Here is a 17,742-nt window from a genome sequence, read left to right on the forward strand (position 1 = left end):
TAGATACGCAGACAATACCACCCTAATGGCAGAAAGCGAAGAGGATCTAAAGAGCCACCTGTTGAGGGTGAAAGTAGAGAGTGCAAAAGCTGGTTTGAAACTTAACATTAAAAAAACGAAGATCATGGCATCTGGCCCCATCACTTCCTGGCATACAGAAGGGGAAGAAATGGAAGCAGTGACAGATTTTACTTTCTTGGGCTCCAAGATCACCGCAGATGGTGATTGTAGCCATGAAATTAAAAGATGCTTGCTCCTTGGGAGGAAAGCTATGGCAAACCTAGACAGCATAGTAAGAAGCAGAGACATCACCTTGCCGACAAAGGTTCGTATCATCAGAGCTATGGTTTTCCCAGTAGTAACGTATGGCTGTGAGAGCTGGACTATAAGGAAGGCTGAGCGCCGAAGAATTGATGCTTTCGAACTGTGGTGCTGGAGAAGACGCTTACAAGTCCCCTGGACTGCAAGGAGGTCAAATCAGTCCATCCTAAAGGAAATCAACCCTGAGTGCTCATTGGAAGGACAGATACTGAAACTGAAGCTCAAATATTTTAGCCACCAAATGCGAGGAGAAAACTCCCTGGAAAAGACCCTGATGCTGGGAAAGATTGAAGGCAAAAGGAGAAGGGGATGGCAGAGGATGAGATGGCTAGATAGCATCACCGATGCAATGAATATGGACTTGAGCACACTCCGGGAGAGAGCGGAGGACAGAAAGGCCTGGCGTGCTACGGTCCATGGGGTCACGAAGAGTCGGACACGACTTAACGACTGAACAACAACAAGATTACTCTCCCTGCGACACTATCTATACTTACCTGGCAGGGGAGACACCATGATCATGAAGGTGGTTTTCCCAGGGTGATGCTCATCCTTTGCACTCCGGGTGTGCTGACCCCTGTGATTTCCCCAAATGCGGGAAACTCGACTGCATAATTTGTGGTAGTTGGGGACTGTGGTCATGCTTTCCCCTGAAAAGAAAACAAAAGAAAGACACTATCTGTTGAACAGCATCATAGGGCTGCAGCCCCCCACCTGGCATTCCCTCAGAGGCATTTTGACTACAGCTCCCATCATCCACAGCCATGCTGGCTGTGGATTATGGCAGTGGTAGTCAAACACAGACAATTCATTTGTATGACACATTTTCCACAGTGCACTGTGCTCACAGTGGTTTGCGAAGCAAACAGCTACAATTGCCGTGATTATAATACATATAGTAGAGCACTAAGTGTGCAATCCTATGGAGGTTTATGCTGCGCTGTGCCGGCTGGGGAATGCTAGGAATTGTAGGACTTTTTTCCCCAGGGTGAGGCTCATCCATTGCACTCCAGGTGTGCTGACCCCTGCGATTTCCTAAATGCAGGAAACTCGACTGCATAATTTGTGGTAGTGTGCATAGGATTGCATGCATAGGATTGTGCCCTAACTCAATTACAGCCCATTTAAAACTTATCTAAATGTAAAGAAGCATAACACCCAGCAGTAGGTCAGTTAACAACATCTGGAGGGCACCAGGTTGAGGAAGAGGGTTGTAGGGTTTACTTGTGTAAATTTACACCAGCTTCAAACCAGCTTAGCTATAAGCTATGCCGTGCAGGGCCACCCAAGACGGACAGGTCATGGCAGAGGGTTCTGACAAAATGTGGTCCACTGGAGAAGGAAATGGCAACCCACTCCAGTATTCTTGCCAAGAAAACCCCATGGAACGTATCACAAGGCTAAAAGAGATGACGCCGGAAGATGAGCCCCTCAGGTCGGAAGGTGTCCAATATGCTACTGGGGAAGAGCAGAGGGTATTTCCAAGTAGCGCCAGAAAGAGTGAAGCGGCGGGGCCAAACCCGAAAGGACACTCAGCTGTGGATGTGTCTGGCGGTGAAAAGAAAATCCAATGCTGTAAAGAACAATATTGTTTAGGAACCTGGAATGTCAGATCAATGAATCAAGGTAAGCTGGAGGTGGTCAAACATGAGATGGCAAGATTGAACATCGACATCTTGGGAATCAGTGAACTAAAATGGACAGGCATGGGCGAATTTAATTCAGGTGACCATCATATCTACTATTGTGGGCAAGAATCCATTAGAAGAAATGGAGTAGCACTCATAGTCAACAAAAGGGTGGGAAAAGTAGTACTGGGGTACAATCTTAAAAATGATAGAATGATCTCAGTACGAATCCAAGGCAAACCATTCAACATCACAGTAATTCAAGTCTATGCCCCAACCACTGAGGCCGAAGAAGCTGAGGTTGATCGGTTCTATGAAGACCTACAACACCTTCTAGAACTAGCACCAAAAAAAGATGTCCTCTTCATCATAGGGGATTGGAATGCTAAAGTAGGAAGTCAAGAAATCACCGGGATAACAGGCAGGCATGGCCTTGGTGTACAAAATGAAGCAGGACAAAAGCTAATAGAGTTTTGCCAAGAGAACATGCTGTTCATAGCAAACACTCTTTTCCAACAGCACAAGAGGCGACTCTACACATGGACGTCACCAGATGGTCAATATCGAAATCAGATTGATTATGTCCTTTGCAGCCAAAGATGGAGAAGCTCCATACAGTCAGTAAAAACAAGACCTGGAGCTGACTGTGGCTCAGATCATGAGCTGCTTCTTGCAAAATTTCGGCTTAAATTGAAGAACGTCGGGAAAACCACTAAACCGTTCAGGTATGACCTCAGTCATATCCCTTCTGAATATACATTGGAGGTGAGGAATAGATTTCAGGGATTAGACCTGATAGACAGAGTGCCTGAGGAACTATGGACGGAGGTCCGTAACATTGTTCAGGAGGCAGCAACAAAATCCATCCCAAAGAAAAAGAAATGCAAGAAAGCCAAGTGGCTGTCTGATGAGGCTTTACAAGTAGCTCACGAAAGAAGGGAAGCGAAAAGCAAGGGAGAAAGGGGAAGATATACCCAACTGAATGCAGAGTTCCAGAGAATAGCAAGGAGAGACAAGAAGGCCTTCTTAAATGAACAATGAAAAGAAATCGAGGAAAACAACAGAATGGGAAAGACTAGAGATCTCTTCAAGAAAATTGGAGATCTCAAGGGAACGTTTTGTGCAAAGACGGGCATGATAAAGGACAAAGAAGGCAGGGACCTAACAGAAGCAGATGAGATTAAGAAGAGGTGGCAAGAATACACAGAAGAACTATACAGGAAAGATCTGAATGTCCCTGATAGCCATGATAGTGCGGTCACTGAACTTGAGCCGGACATCCTCGAGAGTGAAGTCAAGTGGGCCTTAGGAAGCATTAGTAACAACAAAGCTAGCGGAGATGACAGTATTCCAGCCGAGCTATTTAAAATCCTAAAAGATGATGCTGTTAAAGTGCTGCATTCAATATGCCAACAAATCTGGAACACTCAACAGTGGCCACAAGACTGGAAAAGGTCAGTTTACATTCCAATTCCAAAGAAGGGCAACGCCAAAGAGTGTTCAAACTACCGCACAATTGCGCTCATTTCACATGCCAGCAAGGTGATGCTCAAAATCCTACAAGCTAGGCTTCAGCAGTATGCGAACCGAGAACTACCGGAAGTACAAGCTGGGTTTCGAAGAGGCGGAGGAACTAGAGATCAAATCGCCAACATTCGCTGCATCATGGAGAAAGCAAGAGAATTCCAGAAAAACGTCTATTTCTGCTTCATTGACTACGCTAAAGCCTTTGATTGTGTGGATCACAACAAACTGTGGCAAATTCTGAAAGTGATGGGAGTACCAGACCACCTTACCCATCTCCTGAGAAACCTGTACGAATATGAACTTGAGCACGCTCCGGGAGAGAGCGCAGGACAGGAAGGCCTGGCGTGCTATGGTCCATGGGGTCACGAAGAGTCGGACACGACTGAACGACTGAACAACAACAACAACCCCCACCTGGCATTCCCTCAGAGGCATTTTGACTACAGCTCCCATCATCCACAGCCATGCTGGCTGTGGATTATGGCAGTGGTAGTCAAACACAGACAATTCATTTGTATGACACATTTTCCACAGTGCACTGTGCTCACAGTGGTTTGCGAAGCAAACAGCTACAATTGCCGTGATTATAATACATATAGTAGAGCACTAAGTGTGCAATCCTATGGAGGTTTATGCTGCGCTGTGCCGGCTGGGGAATGCTAGGAATTGTAGGACTTTTTTCCCCAGGTGAGGCTCATCCATTGCACTCCGGGTGTGCTGACCCCTGCGATTTCCTAAATGCAGGAAACTCGACTGCATAATTTGTGGTAGTGTGCATAGGATTGCATGCATAGGATTGTGCCCTAACTCAATTACAGCCCATTTAAAACTTATCTAAATGTAAAGAAGCATAACACCCAGCAGTAGGTCAGTTAACAACATCTGGAGGGCACCAGATTGAGGAAGAGGGTTGTAGGGTTTACTTGTGTAAATTTACACCAGCTTCAAACCAGCTTAGCTATCAGGGCTGCCTATAAAGATCCCTTAAAATTGGAATTTCATCAGGGTGCTGTGAACTGGTTTCATGGGTGTGTGTGTTTTTTTAAGAACATAAGAGCCACGCAGGTTCAGCCCAAGAGCCCCTATCTTTCCACGTTCTGCTTACCCACATCCAGAATGGCCAACCAGGCACCTCCAGGAAGCCCACAAGCAGGGCACGGAGAGGCATCTCAGCCTTTGAGAAATGGGGGAAAACTGCCCCAAAGCCGGGAAACTACCGAACGATTGGGAAACCCCATAGGGTCAGACTGGAGCTGCAGGAGTGCTGGACTTGGCCCACAGGCATGTGGCTCTGCACTCCTGATGTAAGGAGTAGCCCCCCCCCCATTGCTTTGTGTGTGAACACAGCAGGCCTTGCGAGGGTGGCTGCTCTCAGTCTCCAGTATTTCATCCCTGAATCTATGCTTGCAGCAGAACAAGATGGTAGAACACGTGGAGGTGGGAAAATGGATGGAGCCACCGTAGGCTGCCCGTGGGAGCTCACACGCTAAGGTGCTCCCAGGCACCAGTAGCTTCCTGCAAATGGGGAACCAGCCCAGCAGGTACAGGGCCAGCCCTTTCTTCCTCACACGCTGCTCTTCTACTCTGCAGGGAATTCTGTTACATGGGGATTTCCGGGGGGCTGGGGGGGTCTGTGTTAGTCCTCTGCCACAAACATGATGAAGGGTCTTGTGGCAGTTGAAAGACTACCGCATCTATTTTGGCAGAAGCCTTCGTGGACTGCGGTCCACTTCATCAGCTGCATGATGCGGGGAGGCAGCCAGAACAGAAGTGGTGCTGAGCACCTGTAGCCTGAAGTGGTATCGTGCCGCAGGGGTGGGGGTGGGGAGGTAAATCGGGATCTGGGTGATTTACAGTAGATCAGCAGGGGCTTCTTATGCCCAACAACCCCTCCCTCTTCTAAATTAGGCTGACGAGATGGAAGAACGCTGGGGGGCGGGTGGAGAAACCAGGAGGAGATTTTTGTGCAACACGGCTGTGAGCTCAGTTCTGCTTCTGAAAACGAATTCCCGGACTGAGCATATGCTCAGAGGTGCTCTGTTCCTTAATTCCCAGTAGAAAAAGTAAGTCGACCCCACAAGCCTGACGTCTGCCTGCACCTGGTGTAACGCCTTCTCTACCCGCCACGATCTGCTGCTGCGTGTGCCTACGCACCTCAGAAAGGACAGCTTGGGTGGGAAAGGCATATCTAACTCCCCGGAGCGCTGCTGCTGCTGAGACAAGACGAAGCTGGGCTGGATGGCCCAGCGCTCTCAGTACACTCTGGCCCCTTCGTACGTGGTTGACGGGAGGAGTATTTTACTACATATCTATACCGGACGGGAAATTCAGGAAGCAGTTCTCTGCACTAAGCAGGATATTTGTTTGTTTATAAAACAGAATCATAGAATCACAGAATCGTAGAATAGCAGGGTTGGAAGGGGCCTACAAGACCATCAAGTCCAACCCCCTGCTCAATGCAGGGATCCAAGTCAGAGCATCCCCGACAGATGGCAGGGTATTGAATAGTTTTAATACCCTGCCCTTTAGGGTGTCCACCCTCACCGAGCAGTTCACAATAACCAATGCCAATTACAAGTTCTTAAATGCCCCAAACAATCACATAACAATATAAACTGTATCAGCATATAAAATAACAACAGCAGATAAAATAGTTGTAAAATGAACCCTAGGATCATCCCAAAGCTGACTGTTTTTTTAAAAAGTCTTTAGGGTTCTCCTGAAAACCAGTCAGGGGTGGGGGAAATATCTCCTTGGGAAGAATGCTCCAAAGTGACGGGGCCACCACCAGAAAGGCCCTGCCCTTGGTACCCACCAGTCAGTAGCTCTTGCTGAAGGAGCAGAGACCTGGGCATCAGACGCTGATCACAAGGCTCAGGCAGGTTGATAAGACTGCAAATGATACTTCAAATAAGTGTTTGTCTGACTTTGCATGCAGTTACAAATAGGTTCCCATTTGTACTAATCCATCAAAAAGCTGTGTCAAGAAGCCCTTGCTGCTTCTCTGGAGGAAGGATGTATGGACTGTGTAAAATCCACTCCATCTATGTTTCTCAGATTGTCAGGTGCCTTTTGTACCATTGTCCGCTCACAGACGGATGCAATTTCTTTTTTTTCATCATGCGGAAAAATCACAAATAATTATGTAAGAGGTTTCGTAACAATTTCCATAATTTACTTTAGTACATAACATTTAGTGTATTGTCCCCCATTCCATTCAACTTTTCCTCAGCAGAAACATGCATGCTTTCCTACGAATTTATATGCATAAATTTCGGGAAAGTAAAAAAAAACACATCTGAAAATCCTCGGACGCTGCGCAGCCTGAGGTCGCCTCGCAGGGGATTCTGCAGGTCTTAGAAATTTGAGCTCATTTTAGTCTGTCTTGAATTTCTCCAGCATCCCTACTCCTGCTTAGATGCTAATAAGTAGTCAAATTCTCCTCTCTGCTTGGCAGGATGTTCTGCATAGGTTGGCCACTTACGAATCACCTAAAGAAGAGGAGAAAAGAGGACACAGATTTGCATACAATATCCATATGGTAATTTATATGTACAGATGCAAATTTAGAAATAATTATTATAATTTAAATAGGAATACAGTGCATCTGACCATATTGTGGAAGACTGACCAGGTGGCTCAGTCTGCTGTTTAGCTGTTAACTGTTGATGGGCACCAGTTCTGATGGTTCTTTATCTTAAACTGGAATTTGACAGGACAGGGCAGCCCTTTCAATAGATGACACCCTCAAGTAGTGGAGGGTCCTCTGTAAAAGGGAACACATGGCCACCCGAGGTCTGCACCAGCTTACCAAGTGGCTACAGTCACACTCTGGTACTTTCCCCCTTGGTACATGGTTCACTTTGTCCTTACCCTAACTCTACACATGTTCAGATGCACTCTTCCTTTTATTATCACAGCACATGTTCTAGGCCTGAGCCCTGGAGCTGAAAACTAAAATGACCTGGTGCAGCTTTTCTCACTCTTGGCTCTTGCCTGACAATAGCTGCATCTGCTCAACACCCTTTTTTTCTGGGCCCTCCGTCATATCTGGGCCACCTAGGCTCCGTTCACAGGTTCGCAGGAATGAGTCAGTGAATGGTCCTTAGTAACGCAGTTACTGCTGGGTACTTCCTACGTGACTTTGGCCCTTTGCAAAGGTTCCTTTATGTAAAATGAACTCAGAGGCGTGGACAGGGGGGAGAATAGCATGACAGAGGCTCTACCCCCAGCCTGCTGCGCACATCTGGGGATGATGGGGCATGTAGTACAAACCATCTAGGGAGCATGGGTTAGGGAAGAATGTGATTGCACAAACATTTTCACAAATGCACATAGGTGAGGGTTGGAGCCTTCCTGTATGATCGCCCCCCATTCTAATTAAACTAATATCTGTCAATGGCTCTCCAGTGAATGGCTTGTAACCAGGGTGAGTGGCAACCAATTATCTCTTGAAAGAATTGAAATAATAATAATACATATATGTTTTAAAGCAGGGGTGAAAAAACCTCAGTCCCACGTGGTTGCTGAACCGAGCCAACTGCAGACTTTACTTCTGGGTGAAGCTGCAAGCTTCCCGGAGCAGCTACACAACTCTGGCCCTCCAAGGGCCCCCAGGCGCCCCTCCTTCCCCTGCCCCCCTTCCACCGACCACCAATCATTTGGTGCTTTCCATCCATGTGGAGAGAGGATCCAGACAGGAAGATTCCAAGACTGACCAAAGTGGAAAATTAAATTGGAGTGGAAAAGGTCAAAATTTAGTACAGGTCGGCAAATAAGCCCGATGATATGTAGCAAGATCCGGAAAACCGAACTCACCTCCTTGAATTGGAAGTTGCATCCTTTTCAAAGATATGCTTGGTGGAAAGGAATCTCCAAAGAATTTACGAAACAAAGCATAATGTTTTTGGAAATATTTGCCAGGGATAAATAGGGGGCTCTCCTAAGGCTTAATTACTGGCAGGGAGAACTTTAAGGGCACAACCTTATGCGTGTTTAGACAGAAAAACATCTTCCAACTCCCAACATTCCTAGCCAGCTGGGGAATGCTGGGAGGTGGAGGACGTTTTTCTGTCTAAACAAGCATAGGATTGCACCCTAAGTTAAAATATGCTGATATTTTGGTTCTGCCCCTTTTGCCTTTGGCTCTGCCCATCACTGGAATGCGGCCCCCAAGAGCTTCTCTGAAATGGAACTGGAGTCTCAGGCTGAAAGAGGTTCAACACCAGTTTAAAAAGAAATCTGAATTTAGTACAAACTTGGTAAAAGCCTACACACCAACTCTTGAAACTGAATCGCAATCATCTGTCAGATACATCGGGCTGCTTCTCTGCATGAGAGAACCGTGAAGGAGGCGAAATATCTGAACCACATGGTAAGTTAGGCCTCGTATTGATTGCTGGGAGCTTTCCAGCGGATCCAGGGCCAAGCAAGCCATCCCAAACAGGTGCATCATGGGTCCATACAGGTGATGTCAAACCCCTGTTTTCATTTCATTTATTACATTTCTATGCCACCCAATAGCCAACACTCTCTGGGGGGTTTACAAAAATTAAAAACTTTTAAAAATACTGTATTATGCATAATATAAAAACAGCTTAGCTACAAATTTATAAACAAAGCAGACACACATCCACCCCCCCCCAACAATATGCTATGACTTAATTAAAAACCTCTCAAATGCGTAGGAGTAGAGCAAGGTCTTAACCTGGTGTCGAAAAGATAGCAGTGTTGGCACCAGGCAAGTCCTCACTGGGGAGATCATTCCATAGAGCCTTTCCACACGAGGCTTTTATTGTGCATTTGTGATTGCTCACTCATGGTAGTTTGCGGGTCCTTTACGCAACGTTGTTATCCTCCAGGGCCTGTCCCATGCTTTGCAACCATTATCACTCCCCCCCCCCATGAAGAAAGTGCGGTATTATTTAGAAATGGCAGAATGAGAATCCCATGTAATTGCGCAGTTCCGCTATACCACACTGCCATCTAGTGGTTGTATAATAAAACATATAGAAAGGCAGAGAAAGAAAATCCCCAGAAAAAGCACATGTACAGAAGCTGATCTTAATCCCACAAAGAATCCAGGCAGAAGCCTCAGTAAAAGTGCAGGATAAAAGCCTCATGTAGAAATGCCCATAATCAGGGAGCCCCCACGGAGAAGGCCCTCTCCTTTGTTGCCACCCTCTGAGCTTCCCTTGGAGGAGGCATTGGATGAGGGCCTTAGACGATGTGAGTAGTAGGTTCATGCCCTCCCACTACCTAAGCCAGTGGAGGGGAATGTGTATGGCCTTCCAGATGTGGTTGGACTGCAACTTCCATCAAGCCTAGCCAGGATGGCCAGTGTTCAGGGTTGATTGGAGGACTACATCTGGAGGACCATGCACTCCCCAGTTCTGAAGGCGGTAAGCATTGCTGTCCATTTCAAGTTATGAATGTTTATGAGCCTACTAACCAAAGCGCATGGATGTCCACTTCCCATCTCATGGAGCTGGGGGGTGCGGAGATATCTGGGGCCTGGCCTAGCTACTTCCATTAGCCCTGCCCCACCTCATCTCAGTGCTCCAGGAACCTTCAAGAGGAAGTTGCGTCTGGAAAGATCTTCAGGGGAAAGACAGACATTCTGGTTGCTATAAAACAGATAATGACACAGCCCTCCTATTTAGTCCTGGGAAGGGAGGGTTAATTGGTTAATACTGTCTCCCCGAGCCCAGCCCATCTGGTGCCCTCCAGACATGTTGGACTACAACTCCCATTCTCCCCAGCCAGCACGGTGGAGAAAGTGGATCGGGAGACATTTTTCTCCCTCTCTCAAGATACTAGAACCCAGTGGGGTCATCCCATGAAGTTGATTTGTAGGAGATTCAGGACAGACAAAAGGATGTCCTTCTGCACACAGCGCGGAGTTGAACTATGAAACGACCAGAAGATGTAGCGACGGCCATCAATTTGGGTGGCTTTAAAAGGGAATTGGACAAATTCATGGACGAGGAGAAGGCTATCCATGGCTATATGCTACTGATGGCTATATGCTACTTCCAGTATCAGAGGCAGTATGCCTATGTACACTAGTTGCTGGGGAACATGGGCGGGAGGGTGCTGTGGCACTCACGTCCTGCTTGTGGGTTTTCTGTGGGCAGCTGGTTGACCACTGTGTGAGCAGCACGCTAGACTAGATGGACCCTGGGTCTGATCCAGCAGGCCTCTTCTCGTGTTCTTATGTTCATCATGTTGCTTTGTTAGCCTTCAATTAAGTGAGCTTAATATCCTTATATGTGTTCAAAAAAAGCCCCTAAGCCAGCTTTGCTTTCCCTAACCTGCTGCCCTCCAGATGCGTTGGACTACAACTCCCATTGTTCCTAGCCCTGCTGGGTGGGGATAATGGGAGTTGCTCTCCAGAGATGTCGGACTACACCAGGTTGGGGAAGGCTGGTCTAAGCAGATGCCAAAGGCTGGCGGGCTGATGCATAGGCCACACTCCTAGGTTCTGTTAGTTCCCCGCGACCTGTTTGGATCCTAATAGCAACCGGTCAGCAAGCATGCACGCTTGTTCCGGAAAGGCTATTATTTCAAAATAGGGAAGTGATCTGAAGCCCTCTTTTGGCTTTCTTTTCCCCGTCCGTCATTTCAGCTGCCTCGACTTAACTCCGTCCCCCCTGCCCAGGGAAGCTCGCTGCTTCACCCAGAACCGTGTGCCCCACAGCCGAGAGAGTGACCCAGGACTGTCCCTGCTGGAGCCAGGGACAGACCAAGGGGGTGGAGCCTTTGCTCAGCTCTCCGCCCCTTCCCTCCCCCCGCTCTGAACTCTGTGGGGGGATTTGGAAGGACAGCATGCCCAGCCAATGCAAGGCCCAGTGGCGTCAGCATGATGTCACCAGGTCAGACTCTCGTTGGGCGAAGTGGGGATACTTAACCTGGCAACAGCTGGAAAGGGCCGCCTTGCCTGGCATTAACCCCCTGGAGCCCAGCAGCAGGCCCCCTTCACGCCCGCCTCCCCTTTGCAAGGCTGTTAATCTCTTCTGTGGGTGGCCCTGCGCGACGTGGGGGTGTGTGTGGGGGATCCTTCTCTGCTCACAGAGGAGGGGGGCTGGCAGGTGAAAAGGAGGGACGTCAGCCATCAAAAGCAGGGCCTCTTTGTTGCTCTGCTGTGTGAAGTCCTGTGCAGGGGTATGCAAAGGGCTGCTAGAGCTGTCCCCCCCTGGGGGCGTGCAGATGGCACCATTGTTGCCTGGACAAAGCTGAGGGGATGGCCGTGGCAAGCGCTGGCAGAGGGGAGGCCTGCAGCTGGCAGGCCGGCGTCAGGCTCAGCTCAGCTCAAGCTGTTGCGGGGGCACGGAGCCAGCCGGCGGCAAGACACAGAACGGAAAGGAAACAAATGACTGTTTGTGCTGGAACCGGCTTGGCCAACTGGGCTGCCTTCCCCCGCGTGGTGCCCTCCAGATGTGTTGGACTACAACTCCATCAATGCTGGCTGGGGGCTTATGGGGGTCGTAGCCCAACACATCTGGAGGACACCAGGTGGAGGAAGGCAGCCTTTGGGCATTGACTCTTCCATCAGAACTGAGGCAGCGCCCACTCATGGATGGAGTCCCCGACGCTGATAATAGTGAATGGTGTAGTTTACTTGGAACACCATGCCAGTTTTCAGGATACACTGCAGGAGTCATCCATTCTTGCCCTCTTTCACCACCGATCCCCACCCCAAGCTAGGCCCCTGTGACTGGGGATAGCTCCATCAAAAGTGAGCCTTGGTCATTTCTCCCAGGACTGACCTGGTCCCCCTTTCGAGACTGGAACAATGCTTTTCCCTGGGCAGAATTGCCTTCCTGGACAGCCCAGTGTCCCGTTTCCAACCATGGCCAGCCAGGTACCCCCAGGAAGCCCACAAGCAAGTCCTGAAGGAAACAGTCTCCACTGTTCTTTCTCTCAGCATCTGAGCTACACCGCCTCTGAACATGGAGGCAGTGGGGGCTGGTGGCTCTGATGTCAGTGGGGCTGTGCATCCACTCTGGGCTCCAGTCAGAACCAGTCAGAATTCTAAAGGAGCTCTCCAAGGGTGCAGAGCTCTTTAGAGTTTTTCTCTCCATTGCTGTGCAGCCTCCCAGGCTGCCTGCCCTTCCTGACCTGAAAAAGCCCTATGGGAGGAATTACTTCACAATATCTTCCCCTGGGATTTAACTGAAGTGCGGGAAGCCAAGGAGGCTGCAGGCTGCTGGAGAGATGATTGTACAACGAAAGACAGGACACGCGCACACACTTCTTGAACACCTCATAAGTAAAGTAAGCACAAGAACCCTGAATCTAACCCGTGAGAATTTCTCAGAATTTTTCTTCTCCCTTGAATTTCTTTTCAAAAGCAATTTCTTTACTATCAAATTGAATAAGAATGGTTAAAAAATGTGGAAGAAATTTTTGGCACAGCACTACTTGAAATAGAGGATGCCTTCAAATAGAAGATGGTCCTACTGGCCGCTCTTCAAATAGAGGATGGCACTCTATAAAAGGGGAGACCCACAGCTACCCTTCCTGCAAAACAGGCGTGTTGATCTAGGCTCAATCCTGGTTTCCTGCCCGGGTTTGAGGAAAAGTGCAAACCAACCTTTGCCGGTTCAGAGGTAATGGTGAGCTATGGCTGGCTTCCAAACAGGAAAAGAGGGACTGGGCTGGATGAGGGTGACAAGGGAGTGTGCTGTCCAGAGCCTCTTGAGGGCTGGTTCACATCGCATGAAAACATTCTGGTATTAGGTCTGAGCCAACCGGCTCAAGCATCACTTGGAAGAACATAGGAACATGCAAAGAGCTGTGCTGGATCAGACCAAGGTCCATCTAGTCCAGCATTCTGTTCACACAGTGGCCAACCAGCTGCCCCAATGGGAAGCCCACAAGCAGGACAGGAGGGCAACAGCACCCTCCCGTTCATGTTCCCCAGCAACTGGTCTACATAGGCTCACTGTCTCTGATACTGGAGGTAGCATAGAGCCATCAGGACTACTGGCCATTGATGGCCTTCTTCTCCAGGAATTTGTCCAAACCCCTTTTAAAGCCATCCAAACTGGTGGCCATCACTACATCCTGTGGTAGCAAATTCTGTGGTTTAACTGTGCACTGTGTGAAAGAGTCCTTCCTTTTATCTGCCCTAAATCTCCCACTAATCAGCTTCATGGGATGTGACCCCACTGGGTTCTAGTATCATGGGAGAGGGAGAAAAATGTCTCCTTATCCACTTTCTCCACACCATGCATAATTTTGTGCACCTTCATCATGTCCCCCCTTTACTCGCCTTTTTTCTAAGCTAAAACATCCCAGCTGTTGTAATCTTTCCTTGTAGGGGAGATGCTCCAGCCACTCGATCATTTTAGTTGCTGCTTTCTGCACTTTTTCGACTCTACAGTCTTCTTTTCTGTGTGCGGTGACCAGAACAGTACACATTATTCTGTACACATTATTTGTGAACTGCTCAGAGAGCTTCGGCTTTTGGGCGGTATAGAAATGAAATGAATGAATGAATAAATAAAAATTATTCCAAGTGTGGTCACACCATAGATTTGTATAAGGGCAGGATGTTCTCGTCAGATTTATTTTCAATTCCTTTTCTAATTATGCCTAACATGGATTTTACCTTTTTCACAGAACCCAGTAGAGAGGGATGGGGTGGGGGGCACCGAAGGAGCTAAGAACTGACAGTGGCACTGTGTAGCTTGGGCCTACGTTAGTGGGCGTCACCACATCATGTGCTAGCGAGTTTCATCATTTCATGATGCGATGTGTGAAGAACATACTGCTTCATTAGGCAATTATATTATATAAGGGAGAAATTTCCCTGTCTAACCTCTTTGTTCATCATTTTGTAAATCTCTCTCAGGTTCATCCCTAGCAATCCTTTATCTTAACCCCCCCCCCCCAAACAAATGTTTGGCCAGTGGTGTAATGGTAAATGTTGACGTGCAGGCGCTCGTCATGGCAGTCCCCGTAGCTACCCTGCGCCCAAGGACAGACCAAAAATGCAGGCACCTGTGCGGATCCACATCAGGAAACCAATTCTAGCAGTTTTCATCTCCCTCAGGAGCAGGTCTTTGGTAAAGCGAATGGATCTTCATTGCCCATTCAAGACCCAGACACCCCCAAGGATTTTGCATTACAACAGGGAGCAATATATTGCTGCTGAGAAAATTGGTTTCCCCCAGCTTCTGTGATAATGGCAGCTAAGCTCAGAGGAAACAGGGACTTCGGAGGGGGGTTGCAGACAGTGCCAGCGCCCCTGCGAGGCCTGGCTTCACTACACTTCTGATTTTAGCCTTTCCTGAGATGGAAGGTGCTCCACCACATTGATCCTTGTAGCAGTCCTATTCTCTGCCTTTTCCAGCTCTACCACAGCCACTTTGAGATGAGGCAGGCCGTATTTTAAATGTGGCTGAACCATCGAGACAGTCCTGGCCGTTTGATGTTCAGTCCCTCCTCCCTAGAGATGGAAATGAGCGGGCATTTGTCAGACTGTTCCTCTACAACAGCCTTCCCCAACTGGGTGCCCTCCAGATGCAGACTGGGATGATGGGAGTTGCAGTCCAGCACTTCTGGAGGACACACGGTTGGGGAAGGTTTCTCTATGACTTGATCCACGAGAAACAAGAAACCTGCTATAAAAGCCAATAGCCCAATCAGGTCACGGCTTGAACATAAGAAGAGCCGTGCTAGATCAGACCAAGGGTCCATCTAGTCCAGCATTCTGTTCACACAGTGGCCAGCCAGCTGTTGACCAGGAAACCACAAACAGGACATGAGTGCAACAGCACCCTCCCACCCATGTTGCCCAGCAACTGATGTATTTAGGCACACTGCTTCTGATACGGGAAGTAGCATATAGCCATCAGGACTAGTAGCCCTTGATAGCCTTCTCCTCCATGAATTTGTCTTATCCCTTTGCACAAGGAACAGTGGGTGCCCCCTTCCCCTCCATCAGGCTTCCCCAACCTGATGGCCTCCAGATTTGAACTACAATGCCCATCAACCCCCATTCCATAGGTTCAGCAATGCACTGTGTGAAGAAGTCCTTCCTTTTATCTGTCCTGAATCTCCACCAATCAGCTTCATGGGATGACCCCGTTGGGTTTTAGTAGTATGAGAGAGGGAGAAAAAATATCTCCCTGTCCATTTTCTCCATGGCTGGTTTGTAAGGAAACCAAGCCAGTAACCATCAGTGGGGTGCCTTTCCTGCCTCCCACAATTTTTTCCCCCTATTGATGGCAGGAGGTGCGAGAGGAATGGAAGGTCATGACCTCAGGGGCTTAGTTGCGTGAGCAGATGGCCATGGAGGCAAGATGGCCAACAGGACGGAGGCCATGGCTGCTGTAGGCCAAAAATGGCTGTGGTGGGGGATGGGACCCTAGGGGTCCACAAAAAATTCCCAGCATTAAGGCTGCTAGCCTGCCATGCCTTTTGTCAGACAGATGGCTGGTTAATGGCCCAAGGTGGTTGGCATTTCCTCAATGAGCGGCTAATGGCACAGTCTATGGCAAAATGTAATTCCCAACCATGGTGCTTGCCTTGGGGTTACTACTGCCTTGCCTGCTCTTCTGAGGAGAGGTGGGATAGAAACGCTTTAAATCAACAAATAAAACAAGTTTGGGCGTGGCTACAAGAGAGACATGACCTTCTCAGTTGTGGCACCCTGTTAGTGGAATGCCCTTCCCAAGAAGGTTTGCCTGGTGCCTACATTGTTACCTTTCTGGCACCAGGTGAAGGCCTTGCTTTTCTCCCAGGCATTTTAGAGTTTAGTTTTAGATTTTCGGCTGTTCTTATATATTTTATATTTCTTCCTCTGCTGCTTGTTTTGTTTTGTATTTTATTCCTTCAGCTCTTTGTCATCTGCCCAGAGAACATCTATTACTGGACCGCTTAAAAACCTAATGAACAAACAAAACAATAAATGAATAGCTTATGAACAAGTTCTTAGAAACATGGTGGTTTATTCTGCCTGAGTTTCAGCCAATGAAGCTGACTTCCTTCAAGCACCACCAAGAATCAGGCAGAAGATGCCATGTGGTATATCAGCAGCAGTGCCAAACCACTTCCTCATAAATCTCTTGGCAAATTCTGCTTGAGGAAAGAGGGAGAGAAAGAAATACGGACGAGAAGATGTTGCTAAGGTAATACTATCCCAAGCTGACTTGCCAGGAAGGAATTGTCCCTCAAATTGCACTGGCATTTCCAAGCTTCCCGCAGTCAGCTTACTGGCTCAGTAACTTGCCTCCGAGGCTGGGGAGTCCTGGAGCCTGTAGCAACCCAGGGCGCCTCAAGGTCTCCAAAAGTTTGAATCTAGAAAGACTGAGGACCAAACAGATGTTGCACCAGAGTTCTGTGGTTGGTGCTGTTAACGTAATTTTCTTCTTGTAAAAGCAGCCGTGGGGAACTCCAATTTGGATTGGGGCTATGCTGTGGGGGAAAGGGGTCTAACCCTTTCTTCTCCACACCACAGCCCTGATCCATATCGCCTCACTGGACCTGCAGTTAGCCACAGAGGGAATAACTCACAGGCTTAAGCTAGGGCTGGGTCAAATGGTCTCAAAATAACCTTTTTGGCAGATTCATAGGGGTGGGGTGGGGCAAAAAGTGGGGACATAGAAACAGTGGACTGGATAAATTTTGAAGGCTTTCAGGGACATTTGTGGGGAGGAGAGGGACTCACATGTTTCCTATTTGTAGCAGTCAGTAGCAGAACCTTTCTTTTCCTTTTTAAAAACACATGGCAGCAATCCTCCTCCCAGACAGGGCCATTCTTGCCCCACAATGCATTGGGAACACCTGTATGCCCCCTCCCCGCATCCTTCCTTGGATCCTTGTGGGGTGAGGGTGGGATCTCTACCACCGCTTTACTACAGGGACAAAAACGGACTCACTGACTACTAACGGTCTCCCCTGCCCCCTTACAGTTCCCCCATAAGCCCCAATAATTCTTCAGCCTGCCCCTGAATGTGCAGAAAGCACTTTCTCACCGCCGGCCCCACTCCCCGCCCCTGTGTTTACACTTTGAATAAACAATGCAGAAAGGACATCCCTTTCCTGGCCTCTTTAGGGGCTTTCAGAGGCATCGAGCTGGCCACTGAGAGAAACAGCATGTTGGGCTCAAGTTGGGCTCAAATATCGGAGGGAACTCCCTTCCCCTGCCCCAGCATTGAGAGAGGGTGTGGACGGTGTGCGCGCGAATGGGTATGTGCCTGAGTGCCAGCTTTCTCCAATCTAGCGCCCTCCATATGTGTTGGACTACAATTCCCAC

General features: G+C 48.4%; 2 non-coding genes across 2 annotated transcripts; both read left to right on the forward strand.

The window, feature by feature from the left end:
* Window positions 1–810: 810 nt before the first annotated feature.
* On the forward strand, window positions 811–974 carry LOC146351745 (U1 spliceosomal RNA). The gene has a single exon (XR_014789775.1). It is a non-coding gene; the product is annotated as a U1 spliceosomal RNA (small nuclear RNA).
* A 3,139-nt stretch (window positions 975–4,113) lies between these two features.
* LOC146351746 (U1 spliceosomal RNA) lies at window positions 4,114–4,269 on the forward strand. The gene has a single exon (XR_014789774.1). It is a non-coding gene; the product is annotated as a U1 spliceosomal RNA (small nuclear RNA).
* The last annotated feature ends 13,473 nt before the right edge of the window (window positions 4,270–17,742 follow it).

The sequence above is a fragment of the Heloderma suspectum genome, chromosome 3 (genome assembly GCF_057233095.1).
Source record: "Heloderma suspectum isolate Gila_16-S chromosome 3, 16-S_ref, whole genome shotgun sequence".
In the NCBI taxonomy this organism is placed as follows: Eukaryota; Metazoa; Chordata; class Lepidosauria; order Squamata; family Helodermatidae; genus Heloderma; species Heloderma suspectum.